Source organism: Ambystoma mexicanum, chromosome 14 (assembly GCF_040938575.1).
Source record: "Ambystoma mexicanum isolate Mex_15411 chromosome 14, UKY_AmexF1_1, whole genome shotgun sequence".
Classification (NCBI taxonomy): Eukaryota; Metazoa; Chordata; class Amphibia; order Caudata; family Ambystomatidae; genus Ambystoma; species Ambystoma mexicanum.
The window spans coordinates 150,879,907-150,894,884 of record NC_090940.1 but is presented as its reverse complement, the minus strand read 5'-3'; the positions used below and the strand labels follow the sequence as shown (position 1 = coordinate 150,894,884).

The window sequence follows — 14,978 nt, the reverse complement described above, 5'->3', positions numbered from 1 at the left end:
CCGCGGCTCCAGCTCCCAGGACAAGCATACAGCTGTTCCACCAACCCTGAGCGCAAGCAGAACGACTGGGAAGAAGAGCAAACCCCCTGCAGAGGTTCAACGAGGCTGAGAGATCGGTTGAAGAGAGGAGACAGGCTTCGCCAGGCAGAAGGTAGCGAAGGCACTGCGGCCGCAAGACCCAGCACGGCCAGGAAGGCGAGCACACAACCCAGCTCAGCGACGGGTTAAGAGCAGTGGCTGAGAGGATTGGCGTGACAAGGAGGCGGTGCTCACAATTTGGCAGTACCAGGCGGGCCGTACAGGAAGCATTGAGGTGCACACCAGCCGCGTTCCACGCTTTGAAGAGCAGCGAACCGGATTCCCGGAGAGGAGCAGCAGAGGAGGGCGTGCATCAGGCTCGGCAGCCACTCGAGAGCAGGCTGCCACAGAGAGGTAGGGGAGCGGGCCTGAAGGTGTGGTGACCGGCAGAAGGAAGGTCTGCGATGCAGAAGCTAAAACAGGGGGGGGGTAAAATTGGGGGGGTGTTGCTCCAGATCCAGACCCAACAGACTACCACGCAGAGTCGGGCCCAGGAGAAGGGGCATGCACACCACTCCGGTGCCTCCGGTCTGACCCCCATACGCCCCCAACACCAGGGAAGGGTGCAGAAAAGGAGGGGAGAGGAGCCCAGGAATCTGAGACCAGGTCAGGCCTTGGTCCCATTGTCGGAAGCCTCTGGGGCGGGTGAGGACTGGGAGCAGCCATTGGCCTCTGCAGTAAAGGCATAGAGCCCGAAAAGGGGCCGGGAGCATATACAGGAACCTCCGGAGGGGCCCCCAACCATCGGAAAACGTTGTAGGAGTGAGGAAAAGAGGGCATTGGGACCCGAATAAGAAGCAGGCCAGGGCCAGGCCAGTGGAGCCCCCACAGGCCCTTGGGGACCAAGGAAAGCCTGAGGACAGCATCCCCAAGGTGGGGACACCAAGGTCTACAACTACAGGCAGCCCTGAGACAGGGCGAAAGACAGGGGTCAACTTATAAGAGTGGGAGAAGGCCCCCACACCTCTGACCAGCAGCAAGTGTCAACGAGGCCCACAGCCTAATCCAAAAAGAAAACACAGGAAGGAAGGGACTGGGCACAGGGGCAGAAATGACTACCAAAGCTAAGGGCAGAGTTACAAAAGCTGCCCCCACAATGGGGAAATACTGGGCACCCTCCCCACAATGTGGGCAGCTCTCGAAGCAAGAGACCTGGGAAAGAACAACCCGGACTACGTGACGGAATGCAAGGACCCAGCAACATGAGAGTAATCAGCGCAGATAACTAGAAAAGACTGTCCCTCGTTCACACTTGCTCCGACGCCCTTGCTGGGCCAAAGTTCCTAACTAACTCTTTGCGGCAACGAACCATCATCGTCGAGGTGGACCGCCGCCTCCCCTGTTGCAGGACGTTTTCGGTCACTCGTCAACGCGCACCGCAAGGACCGAAGCTGCTGCCTCAACGACAACGTTCACCCTTTCTTCATCTTGGAGGTTCGACGACCCGTGGCTCCTGCTTGAAAGGGAGTGCACTCAAGAAGGGCCCGTCAATTCCCCAACGAAGAACTCTACAACACAAGGTACATTTGGGTAGCAGAACTAAAGAAGAAGATAAGACTTTAAAAGAAAATATATGGACTGGGCTTGTAGTACAACTTCATTTACAGGTTTCCCAGGTGGGGGGATCCTCATACAGAACTGTACCTGACGTTAGAGGCTCAGTATTCTGCCAATTGTCTAACCAACTTGTCTTCTTCCTAAGCCTACGGTTGATATCGTTTTGCTGTGTTGATTCATATGCTATCTGAACTGAGTACAGCTGATGCACTTTAATGGAATCGAGTAATAATGGTACCACCTAGGACTGTATATATTTACCATTTTAGAATTGTCGGAGCACAAAGTGTATTATCGTGATAGTGTATATAACGTTGAACCTTATTTATATGAAGACTGTGTTTTAACTAATACAGTTTGTGGACATTCCTTTGTGGGTGCTTGGGGACAAGACTGTACTTAAGAACCAGCCCCCATGACCTCCTGAGAAGCTAGGCCTTGATTGCTTATCCATTGCTACCAACAAAAGAGAATCTTGTCTGGGGTCCTCTGTGCCTCTCCTCTGCCGTACAGAGAGCAGGAGTACAGACGCCCCCCACCAGTGCATTTCTTTACACTGGTGGCAGCTGTGGTATGCTTATGGTTTTAAGAATCAGTGTGTAATCTTGCCACTTACAAAATATCTGCACTTTGTTAAATTGAGGTTTAGTTGTGTACAAGATAACTACATTACAAGCAATGGAATCTGTCAAGGAGTTCCCCCCTTCTCACCTGAGTCCAATCTTTGCTGGATTTCTTGGTCGATGCCTTCTTGCGGACGGATCGGGTCTTGAATAAGGCTGCATGAGTCTCTTCCGACTCCAGCGTGCGTTCAAAGTTCCGGGATGCAACGATCCAGGAATCTGGGAAATTAAGAAAGTGCACTACTCAGCACACAAGTCCAGGAAGTAAGAAAGAAAGGAGAGGGACTAGTAATGGAATTAGTAGGGACAGAATCAGGGAAGCAATACCGCAAGCACACGGCTGGTCGTTACTTCGCAATAGCATTGAGACGCGCGGAGCCGCGGGGGGTGTGGTCTATTAATGGAACACGCTACGTCCAACGTGTAGAGCGAGGAAGGTGTTTCACGCTGGACGGCCATGTTGGGAGTACCAGGGAGTGCAAGCCCCGTTGAGACAAGGACCAGGAAGTCCAAAAGGGGCACGTTCTATAGGTCATGACAGGAATCTATTGTGAATGGTAAATTGACTCGGATGAGCTTAGAGGCTCTCCAGAGTGCTTGTGAAGCCAGGGAATTAGACTTTGTGGATACGTCTAGGGCTGAGCTGATAGCTGCCCTGGTGGACTACCAGACTGATTGTGAAGCTCTTAAGGGGGGAAAGCAACCAATGAGGACTCCGCCCCTAGGGTTGTTACTGAATCTGATTCTGGGAATGCCACCGATCCTGCTGCCTCTGTTCCGAACCCCAGCACTGCTCTTCAGGGGGAAGCCCTGAAGATTGAACTTTTAAAATTGGAGCTACAACGGGAACAGTTAGCCTTTCAATACAAAAAGTTGGAAACAGAAACCAAGTTAAAAAAGGAGGAGTTGGCACAACAAGTAGCGCTCAAAGATAGGGACACTGAGCACCAGAAAATTCAGCTGGAGAAAGCTAGAGTGGAGACTTCAGCGAAACCAGTTGTGAGTGTCAGGTCCCCAGCCCCCAAGTTTATGAAAGAGGTGGTTGGTGAGTATGCAGAGGGTTCTGATATCCTCCAATGGATTGAAGTGTTTGAGATGGCTTGTGGAATCCATGATGTTGACAAAAGAGATTGGGCTAAGAGTTTGTTAAGCAAAGTGCCTCAGACTGGATATGACTGTATTCTGAAACTGAGTGTGGAACAAAATGGGTCAGTATGAGTGCATGAAGTCTGCTTTGATTGCCAAGTTTAGCAAGACATCTATCCAATAACTTAAAAGGTTCAGGGAATTTAAGAAACAAGAGAATATGTCTTGGATTGACTGGGTGAGTGCTGCGCACATGATGGGGTGGATTGATGATTACAAAGTCAAAACGTTTGTTGAATTGTCACACCTTTTGTTTTTTGAGCATTTTTCGGACGCCTGTTCACCAGAGCTGCGTCAGTATGTTGCTGACCAGAACATTTTAGATCCCTTTAAGCTGGCCAGGCTGGCTGACAAGTGGGTCTCCCACCGGGTGTCCCCTAAGGACTCCAGTGGGAAGGACAAGGACAAAGAAAAGGGGACCTCTCAGAAGGCTGAGGACTCCCAGAAGCAGTCACAGTCGAGTAAACCAAAACCTTCCTCTCCTAAGACCCAAAAATCGATTGGGGATAAGCCTTTTGTGGGTGGGAGTAAGAGTAGTGGTCCACCTGCTGCAAAGCAGGCCCCCATTAGTTCCAGTACCGTTCCCCATATTCCTGGCATTTGTGGGGACTGTGGAGGTCTGGATCATAAGAGGGGTGACCCCAAGTGTAAAGGTAAGGCACTTGGAGTTCAGGCGGTCAGCCTGACCTACCCCTACTCCGTACCTGAGGTGGAGGCCACTGTCCTCCCCTCCTCTACTAGGATCATCTTCAGTGCTCCCGTAGAGATTAACCTAGTGTCCCTTGGGGCCTGAGACCAGTACGCAGAGGTACTGGCGACAATCCCACAGAACACATGTAGGTTTTTGAGAAGTGCCCTCTTGAATGGCCAGCCTTCTACCGGCTTGAGAGACACTGGGGCAAGCATGCCAGTGGTGGACAGGACCCTGCTCAAGCCAGAGCACTATGTAGGTGCTCCTCTGAGAACCACTAGGTTAGCTGGTGGGCTTCCCAAATTATCGCCTGTAGCCTTATTCAACATTACGATTGGAGACAAGACAGCAAAGCTTCCTGTCCTGGTTCAGGACAACGTGCCTCCTGACATTTTGTTAGGAAATGATTTGGTAGAAATGGGGATGATTTCGGATCGTCTACCCATGGCTGCTGCGGCGGTCACCCGATCGCAGGTCACACCGGGTCCGGCTGCGAGTCCGGTACCCCTGCTGACGGGGAAACCCAAGGTACAACAACGAAGGAAGAGCAAGAAGGTCGCATCTGCGAAAGGGACCCCTTCTCTTCCTGCTGCTCTTACAGCACCCATTGGGATTCATGCTCCGGACGGGCTGGATCCAGTGGGGACACAAGCCTCAACTCATGTGAGAGAAGAGCCACAAGACTCTTGTGTGGGTGAAGTACTCAACCCGGAGGACCACCCCGACCTTCATTGCTTGTTAGCTGAAGGGGGACCATACCGGGCGGACTTCTCTCTCTCTCTCTTGGATATATTGGGAGGGTGAGCTCCTTGTTAGAGAGCCCACTAAGCCTGAACCCCTCAAGAGGTTAATGGTACCCCAGGTTTACAGGCCCTTCCTACTGCAGTTGGCGCAGGAGGTGCCCTAAACCGGTCATTTTGGGACCAAGAAGACCAAGCAAAGGCTCTCTGACCATTTCTACTGGCCCTGGATGGGAGTAGAAGTGGAGTCCCACTGCAAGACCTGCCCAACTTGTCAGTTTTTATGGCAAGACTGGAGGCAGTCACAAAAAGGTTGAAGGTGGGCACCACGTCCTGTTACTGTAGTTTTAATCAATATTAATTTGCTTTGTACTCATTGATCAAGTTTTCGCCTGGGGCAACCAGTCTGATGAAGGTCCTATGGCATAAGGACCAGAATATATGAACAAAGAAAAATAGAGTGAAATAACTCTATTAAGACTGGTGCTCTCAGTTTGCCCTTATAGTAGGGACCTTCCAATTCCGTGCTGTAATTACTGTATTTACGTAAAAATTCAATTTAGACATAGTCCGTCGTTTTCTCAAAAATATAATATTTATTGCGCATCTATTAATGTTCTCATCACTCCTGAATATTCATTCTCATATTCAAAGTGGATGGGCTTAAAGATACTGGCTATAATATTGTGTACGTTAGCCAATGCATTTCGGTTATTTTAACCTTCGTCAGGGCCGTACAATGATTTCAATATGCCCAATCTGTCGCCGTTACAAAACAATGATTCAACATAATGCAGGAACAGCCATTGCACAATCAATTCAAAAACAAACGTATATAGACACACATACCAATTCCCAGATGTGTTTAAGTGTTCCAACGGTATAGTGGTGGTTGTCAGAGTGGAAAGAAAAAGAAACAAGAAACATAATCAAAGATATGCAATAGGACTGTTTTAGTTGTCCTTAGTGTAGCGTATAAAAATATGTGTAATCAATCAAATGTACCTTATAATCCATAGGACACTAATGTTCGCTATGGACCAGTCCAGTCTGAGTAATCAATCCTGTTAAGGTTATGTAAAAAAGGTATCAGAATGCAGTCAATCTTTAAACATGTTCTGATCTCGAGCGCGAAGAATCCGCTTACCGTTACTCAGCAGAAACGCTCCTTCAATGTCAGACGCTGCCGAACGAGTGCGAGCGCGAATGACAAGGGCGGTATTTATTGGTTGGCATGGTGATACCAAGGCGTTGCGTGGATGCACATACACCTTGGGTCCTGCCCCTGTGCTAGCACAGGAGGCGGGACTGTCACCATGACTACTAGACGCTTGTTAAAGTAGTGTAGGGTTATACAAGAACAAACGCTCTGTGCGTTAAGGGAAAGTCTAGTACTTGTGAAATGAATTAAAGTATATGGAGGCTGGTATGGGTATGTCTCGCCTGTGTTGGCAGAGAAGCCTATTGTTTACGTGATTAGTAGCCAAAGTCAATTCTAGGTAGAAAGTGAGTGCGAAGTATTTAAAGAGATACACTACTAGAAAATACGGGTGTAAATTGCACTCGAACCTCTCATAGGCGAGCAATGAAAACTGTTATTTAAGAGGAACATGGTGCTTGTGATGTACTTACTATCATGCACATACTCATTTAACTGTGGTATAGATGAAGGAGTGCATTGTGTTGTCGCATGTACAAATCAACAGCGGTAGATTTTACGACGTGCGTAAGGGCCCCCACCCAAGGTAGCAGCACCTTAAGGGAAACCAAAAACATTCTAAAATAATAGGAGAAAAATGGAAAAAAAAAAGAAAAATTCAACATCAACAATCAAAATTCTAAATTCCAATTTTAAAAAAAGGTAGTTTCACTCATAGGAAGCACATATAGTTTATTTCTTCATTCAATCCCCTGGGTCTCAGAGAGCTGAGATGATCTATCCAAAATATTTCTCGTTGGTCGAGTCTTTTTTGTAGATTTTCATACTTGTTGTATTTCTGGACCACCTCCAAAATTATGAATCTGATCTGTGCCAAATTGTGGTGTTTTTCTTGAAAATGTCTAGCCACCGCTGAAGTCGCTGTGTTATTCCTTATGCATGAACGGTGCTCATTCCATCAAATGTTTGCAGTCCGTTGTGTCTGGCAGTGCCCTACTGCAGCTGTTGCCAGTGGTTGGCACACCATTTGAGAGGGTTGGCATCGACATTGTCGGTCCCCTTGACCCTCCCACTTCAGGTGGACATCGGTTCATTCTGGTCTTGGCTGATCATGACACCAGGTACACTGAGGCTATACCCCTTCGGACGGTTACGGCCAAGGTGGTTGCCAGGGCTCTCCTGGGCATTTTCACCCGTGTTGGATTCCCTAAGGAGGTTGTCTCTGATAGAGGATTCAACTTCATGTCGAGTTACATGAAAACCATGTGGAAAGAGTGCAAAGTTACCTACAAGTTCCCCACCTCTTACCATCCCCAGACCAATGGTCTGGTCGAGAGATTTAATACAACTCTCAAGGGCATGCTAGCTGCTTTGGAAGAGCCCCTAAGGAGGAAATGGGATCTCCTCCTGCCATGCCTGCTGTTTTCTTACAGAGAGGTGCCTTAAGAGGGTCTTGGTTTCAGCCCCTTAGAGTTACTCTTTGGCCATCCAGTGAGGGGGCCCCTTGCCTTAATCAGAGAAGATTTGGAAGCGACCCCTCCAGGTCCTGCCAAGCAAGTGGGGGACTATGTGTTAGGCCTCAGACGGAGGAGGACACAAATGATGGGTCAGGCAACAGTGAATCTCAAGGCCAGCCAGCAATTCAACAAATACTGGTATGACCTTAAAGCCTCATAAGTGGATTGGACTCCGGGACAGGAAATCCTTGTGATGGAGCCTACCAAGCCTCGAGCTTTGGCAGATAAGTGGACTGGACCCATCAGGATCATCTCCAAGATGGGCGAGGTGAATTATCTGGTTGACATGGGAGTCCCTGGGGTAGCCCCTCAGGAATTCCATGTTAACAGGCTCAAGCCTTTCCATAGGCTAGCCGAAGTCTCATGTCTCTTGTTGGCTTCAGAGCAAGAAGAGGATGAGAGTGAGCCCCTTCCTGATTTGCTGCATAGCAACCCTCAGGATGGCTCAGTGGATGGAGTGCATCTCTCTACCGATCTGACAGAGCAGCAGAGGGCCTGCAGGGCTTTGCTCTGGCAGTATGCCTCTTTGTTCTCATCGACGCCAGGGCTTACACCGTTGTGTAGGCACGAAATTGACACTCGTGACAGGGTGCCTGTCAAAAGCAGGTGCTACCGTATGTCAGATACAGTTAAGAACCACATCCAGGCTGAGGTCGCCAAGATGTTGGATCTAGGTGTTATTGAACTCTCAACCAGTCCGGGTCCAGTCCAGTGGTCCTTGTCCCTAAGGCAAGTTCCCAGGGAGGTACCAAGGATTGGAGGTTCTGTGTGGACTACAGAGGAGTCAATGCCGTCACCAAAACTGACGCGCACCCATTGCCCAGGGCTGATGAGCTTGTGGACACCATAGGTGCTGCCAAATTTGTGAGCACCTTTGACCTTACCTCAGGCTATTGGCAAATAGCTCTCACAGACCATGCCAAGGAAAAGACTGCGTTTTCAACACCTGAGGAGCTCTACCAGTTTATAGTCATGCTTTTTGGGTTGAAGAATGCACCTGCCACTTTCCAAGGTTTATTCAGTCATGCACTCAGTGGGCTGGAGGCCTTTTGTTTGGCCTACTTAGACGACATCGCGTCTACAGTCCCACTTGGGAGGATCATTTGATAAAGTGTTGCAGGCCTTGAAAAGGGCTAACCTCACTATCAAGGCCACTAAGTGCCAGATAGCACAGGGGAAAGTCACGTATCTTGGTCATGAGGTAGGAGGGGGCCAACTCCAACCTCTCCCCAGTAAGGTACAGGATGTACATGACTGGGAGACTCTCACTACTCAAACCCAGGGGAGAGCCTTTTTGGGCCTCACTGGGTATTATCGCAATTTCAGGGCAGACTATGGAACCATAGCTGCCCCTCTGACAGCTCTGACTTAGCCCAAACAACCGAGGAAGGTTAATTGGACTGAAGACGGTCAGAGGGCCTTTAATGGCTTGAAAGAAAGTCTGTGTAGGGCACCTGTGTTGTGTGCGTCTGATTACAGCAGGCCCTTTATCGTTCAAACTGATGCCTGCGACACCGGAATTGGAGCCGTCTTGTCCCAGTTAGATGACAAAGGAAGAGAACATCCGATCCTATTCATCAGTAGACAACTCAATGGTAGGGAACTTAGGTGGGCTACTGTTGAAAAGGAATGTTTTAGTATAGTTTGGAGCCTTTGGCGTTTTACAGTCAGGCGGTGTTGAGAAAATAAAAATGGGTCTTCATTCAGACTTACAACAAAAAAAAATAAGCTTCAATCAGAATTATTTCTGAATTGTCCTTCTTTGTGCTTATGCTGGGATTCTTATCTGTTCCTTGCAGGGAATGGGGTAAGGACTTCTGGTCAGACGCCCATCAGCCTTCGGTAGCTCCGGATGTCCTGTCTGGTTCGATCAGCAACAAAACCAAGAATTAACACCCCCTTGCCTTCCAGTGTTGTCTTTATATATCCAGAACTTAACAGGCCATTCAGTGTTCACTTCCTCCTCTAGTCTATATAAACTTCCCCAAGCCCCGTCCCTTTTTCCCTTGATGCATTGCAAATTGTCTTCGTCCTCGACCTCCATCCGCTCCCCATACCAGTCTCCTCTGCCCAGGTAAGTGCTTAATTTCTTCCTGGAAGGGACTGTGTGTGTCTCTGTGAGAACTGTATTTTTGGGCTGTATAGTTATGTCACAAAGATGTTTTCCATATTCTGCGGCACTTATGTGGGCTACCACTGTTGAGTACCCGCAGCTCCGGCATGCCGCGGCAGCCCCGTCTCTCATGGCTGGCAGTCCTTTGATTGCTGCAGGAGTCAAACGACGGCTGCTCTGCTACTTCGCATGAGCACAGCATTACGTCTCAAGTGTGTCCACCCGGAGGTTCCATGTCTTCCTGACGACCGCCAGAGTCGAACGTCGGCATCTCTGCCGTCTCGCATAAACGCGACGTTCCTACTCTCGTGTCCCCGTCTTGGAGCTCCACATTATATTTTCCTGTCCGTTTTCTCCAGGATTAGCTATCTCCTGACCCCACCATTCCCCAACCATGTGGGTCTCTGGGTCTCGAGCCCTTCCGTGGTATAACTGTCCTTCATGACTGTTACATACACCCCCCGAACCATCCAGCCGATTGGGCTGGTCAGGATTTCTGGACAGGTAATCAGGGACTAATTGGAAAGCCGCTGGTCGGTGAACTGTTTAAAAACAAAATTCCTGCAGGGTCAGGAACCATCTCAATACTCGTTGGTTTGAATCATTATGCGTGGCCAACCATTGGAGTGGAGCATGATCTGTAAAAACGGTAAACTTTCTTCCAGCGAGGTAATATCTGAGTGTCTCAATTGCCCATTTGATAGCAAGTCACCCTTTTTCAATGGTAGAATACACCACCTCATGTGGTAAAAGCTTACGACTTATAAAGGCCACTGCCTGTAGATGAGTTTCACTATTTTGAGATAGTACGGCCCCCATTCCTATTCCTTATGCGTCTGATTGCACAAAAAAATCTTTCTTGGAAATTGGGACACCGTAGAACAGGTTGTGTTGATATTATCTGTTTTAGCTCTGTAAAGGCTTTACACGCTTCATCATCTTTAAGCAGGTCGCCTTTGTAGGATGATTTGAGCGCATCTGTCAATGGAAGAAAACAAAGGTATGAAGCGCTGATAATATCCAATGAAGCCTAAAAGGCTCTGACCTGTTTCTTATTGCTAGGCATAGGCAGATTCCCTATTGCTTCAATTTTGTCCAACTGGGGTCGTATAACCCCGTCCCCGACCAGATATCCCAGGTATCGAGTCTGATTGGCGGCCAGTAGGGTTTTCTTTGGGTGTATGTTAAGTCCTGCCGCTTGCAGTGATTTTATTACGGAAGATAGTTGACTCAGATGTCCAGTATTGTTTTTGGTTGGTGTCCAAACAACAATTCAAAGGGTGAAAAACCTGTTGAAGATTGAGGGGTATCCCTTAATACCATAAGGACCCACGGTACTGCTCTGTCCAAATTCTTTCCGGTAGGTGCCGTTACCTTCTTAAGCATTAGCTTAATGGTCTTGTTATAGCGCTCTACTAAACCATACGTTTGTGGATGGTATATCCACATACGGATTTCCTTTATTTGAAGCTGTTGACATACTCTTCTCATCACTCCTGATAGAAAATTTCAACCTTGATCTGTTACTATTTCTGATGGTATTCCTACCCTGGCAAAGAATGGAATCAATCGGTTACATACTTGGATGGCACTTGTTCCTCTCATAGGAAAAGCTTCTGGATATCTTGTAGCGTAGTCCACCACTACTAACAGATATTAGTATCCGTGACTACTGGGTTCTAGTGGACCTCCTATATCCATGCCAATCCTGAAAAATGGTTCTTTGATTAATGGCATAGGTACTAATTGGGCACGTCTTGGTTTGTTTGGGTTTGATTTTTGGCACGTTGGGCATTCATCACAGTACTTTGCCACTTCCCTATAGACACCTGGCCAGTAAAACCGCTTCAAGATGTTCTCTAAGGTTTTCTCTGTGGCCATGTGACCGCCCGTCTGGTCATCATGAGCCAGCCCCAGTATAGACTTTCTGAAACAGAGGTACCAAAAGTTGCTCCACCTCCTGTTCATCCAGTTTTTTTGTAACCCAGTATAGAAGTCCCCGCTGTACTTTGAACCTCGGATAACTGCTTGTACTTTCTGGGTCTTTCATTGCTTGCTCGAAGACATTCCTTAAAGATGGGTCAGTTAGTGTTTCACTTCTAAAAGAGACTCTTATCTTCAGCAATCCAATCTACGAGTCCACTGAAACCTTCCACCCATCTCTGTTTCCCTTCCCTCACCTCTCTCATGGTTTTCCTTGGTATTCTCTCACTATTCCCTTCAATATCAGTTTCTGAGAAAGGAGCCATTTTTAACCATTCCTTTTCTCTAACACAGTCATCAAAGTTGGGCAAGTCAGTCCCTATGAACACAGCAGGTATATGAGGCATGATGGCTAACTCCATTGGTGTGTGAACCCCGTTAACCTCTATGTTTACTTCTTTGGAAGGGTAGGATTTTATATCTCCATGCACACATTTTACCAAAATATCTTGCTTCCCTTTTTTTCCAAGACACTTACTTCTGGTCTGATGGTGGTTTGCTCGCTTCCACTGTCGACCAGGCCTTGTCGGGTACACCGTCTACTCGAACTAACACTGTATAGGACTCTCTTCTCCTTCTAACTCCCGATTCTGCATACAACCAATCTCCATAGGTTCTGGTTTGTTCTTCCTTGGGCATAATCGGGCGATATGGCCCCACTCCCCACAATCATAACACTGGTTTGTCTGCTTGTGGTGGGCCATGTCGTACCTCTGGGATCAACCTTGGTTGGCTTTGTATCCACCAAATTCGTGGATCTAGGAAGTAATAGTTTGTTTCTCGTGTCCCCGTCTTGGAGCTCCACATTATATTTTCCTGTCCGTTTTTCTCCAGGATTAGCTATCTCTTGACTTAACCATTCCCCAACTATGTGGGTCTCTGGCACCTCCGTGGTATAACTGTCCTTCATGACTGTTACAAGGCCCTACAGTGCAGTGTCTACCTTCAAGGTCCAAACAGACCATAAGCCCCCTGAAGTGGCTTATGCAGATGAAGGGTGAAAACCCGAAACTGCTCAGGTGGTGCATTAGCCTGCAAGGGCTAGACTTCACCATAGAGCATAGACCAGGGAAGAGTCATGATAATGCAGATGGCCTTTCCAGAAGGTATGTTGACCATCTGGATGAGGGCCTTTCCAGAAGGTATGTTGACCATCTGGATGAGGGTGTCTATCACGTGGGAGATTAGGCACCCTAACCTCAGTTTGGGGGGGGGGGGGACTGACTGATGCTGGAAATGCACCAGAGGGACAGGGCCTCTCAATCCTTGTCCTTTATTGCTTTATCATGTGTGTTCTGACTTGTTTTCTGCGCAGGAGTTCATGTGGGACTCCTGACGGTGCGGCTCTTCCTGTATTTGGTTTGGTGACCAGACCCTTGGAATACCCTTATGGCACCCATGGGTGGGAGTACGACCCTGTACTCCTAGTGTATGTTTTTGGGCACCGGTGTGTGGCCCACAGAGCAGGGTACAGGCTGGTGGCAGCTCAGTGCTGAATTGACAGGTGCCCTGAGCGTCCTCCATTTTAGGATGCCCAGGTCTTGTCATTGGAATCGGTGGATTCCTGACAGGAAACAAGATGGTCCCTGTGGCCTCTTGCTTTCTATCGCCGGTTATCTTACTTTTCCCGAAGTTCCGGGAAACCCTGACTCTGTCCCTTCCCCATGACTGGCTGTTGGGTGGAAGTTCCATATATGGTAGTGTGGGGAAGTGCCGACCAGACTGGCTGGAGCCTACCCAACGACTGCATGTTGTGGGTACGCCCGTGGGGGGGGACCTGGGTGAATGGAGTGTGTGACGAATACGCATTCTGTGTTATGGGTGTCTAGTATCTGGTATTTGACACAATGACTGAGACAGCCCTGCCCGAAACCGGTATGAATGCAGTGTGTAGTGCTGAATGGCAGAGTACTTGTCCGAATCCACATTCTGTGTTATGAATGTCTGGATGGAGAAGAATGACCTTAATGAACTGTGCGCCTGATTGACTGACTTCCTCAATGCCCTTCTGAGTGATTGGTTGCCTAGTGGGACGCAGCAGAATGACTGGGTGATCAACAGTAGATCTGGGTGCCTCTCACTGCTAGAAATGTTCAGAAGCTGAAGTTGATACTTGATGCTTTCTCTAAGCCGAGCCGGAAGAAGAAGGTGAACCGCTGGTCCCTTCTGTGAAATCTGAAAGCTGCTGTGCCTTCAAAGAACTGATCAAAGGGAGGATGTGGTAGGGAGACCTCTCCCCGAGCTACAAGGGACCATTGTGCACCAGCTGATCTTTGCCAAAGCTCCCTGGTAGACAGACCTACGAAAGGCTGCCGACCGGAGAAGGGGACCGCCGAGCAGAACGAAGAAAAGCACCGGACAGCCGTCCACCGTCGCCGACCGGAGCCGCCGTACTCCCTTTGCCTAAGAACATTTGATTCAAGGACTCCCTTGTTCACCATCGTCGACCGATTTCATCCCGCCGGAGAAAGTCAAGGCCGCCAACGACCGAGGAGAATCTGCCGGTGGGTTTCCCGCCGCCCGAAGACCTCAGGGACGCAGACGAAGCAACTGAAGCCAGTCGTGGTCAGGTCCCATTCGCTGACGCCAGACGCCGATAACCCGACGCCCTTGCTGGGCCAAAGTTCTTCACTAACTCTTTGCGGCAACGAACCATCGTCGTAAAGGTGCATTGCATGACGTTTTCGATCACTCGTCTATGAGCACCGTAAGGACCGAAGCTGCTGCCTCAACGACGTTCGCCCTTTCTTCATCTCGGAAGTTCGACAACCCGTGGCTCCTGCTTGAAAGGGAGTACACTCAAGAAGGGCCTGTCGATTCCCCGACGAAGAACTCTACAACACAAGGTACATTTGGGTTGCAGAACTAAAGAAGAAGATAAGACTTTAATAGACAATATATGAATTGGGCTTGTAGTACAACTTCATTTACAGGTTGCCCAGGTGGGGGGATCCTCATACAGAACTGTACCTGACGGTAGGGGCTCAGTATTCTGCCAATTGTCTAACCAACTTGTCTTCCTCCTAATTCTACAGTTGATATTGTTTTGCTTTGTGGATTAGTATGCTATTTGAACTGAGTACAGTTGATGCATTTTAAATGGAATCAGCGTAATAGTGGTACCACCTAGGACTGTATATATTTACCATTTTAGAATTGTCAGAGCACAACGTGTATTATCGTGATAGTATATATAACGTTGAACCTTGTTTATATAAAGACTGTTTTAACTAATACATTGTGTGGACATTCCTTTGTGGGTGCGTGGGGACTACACTGTACTTAAGAACCAGCCTGCATCACCTCCTGAGAAGCTAGACCTTGATTGCTCATCCATTGCTACCAACAATAGAGACTCTCGGCTGGGGTCC

At 48.5% G+C, this 14,978-nt stretch overlaps 1 long non-coding RNA gene across 1 annotated transcript in view; it reads right to left on the bottom strand.

Annotated features, from left to right (window-relative positions):
- Positions 1-14,978, bottom strand: part of LOC138527261 (uncharacterized) — a 262,910-nt gene that overhangs the window by 183,376 nt on the left and 64,556 nt on the right. The window contains exon 4 of the long non-coding RNA XR_011283839.1: positions 2,347-2,477. This is a non-coding gene — a long non-coding RNA (uncharacterized lncRNA). The remainder of the gene's footprint in view (positions 1-2,346; positions 2,478-14,978) is intronic.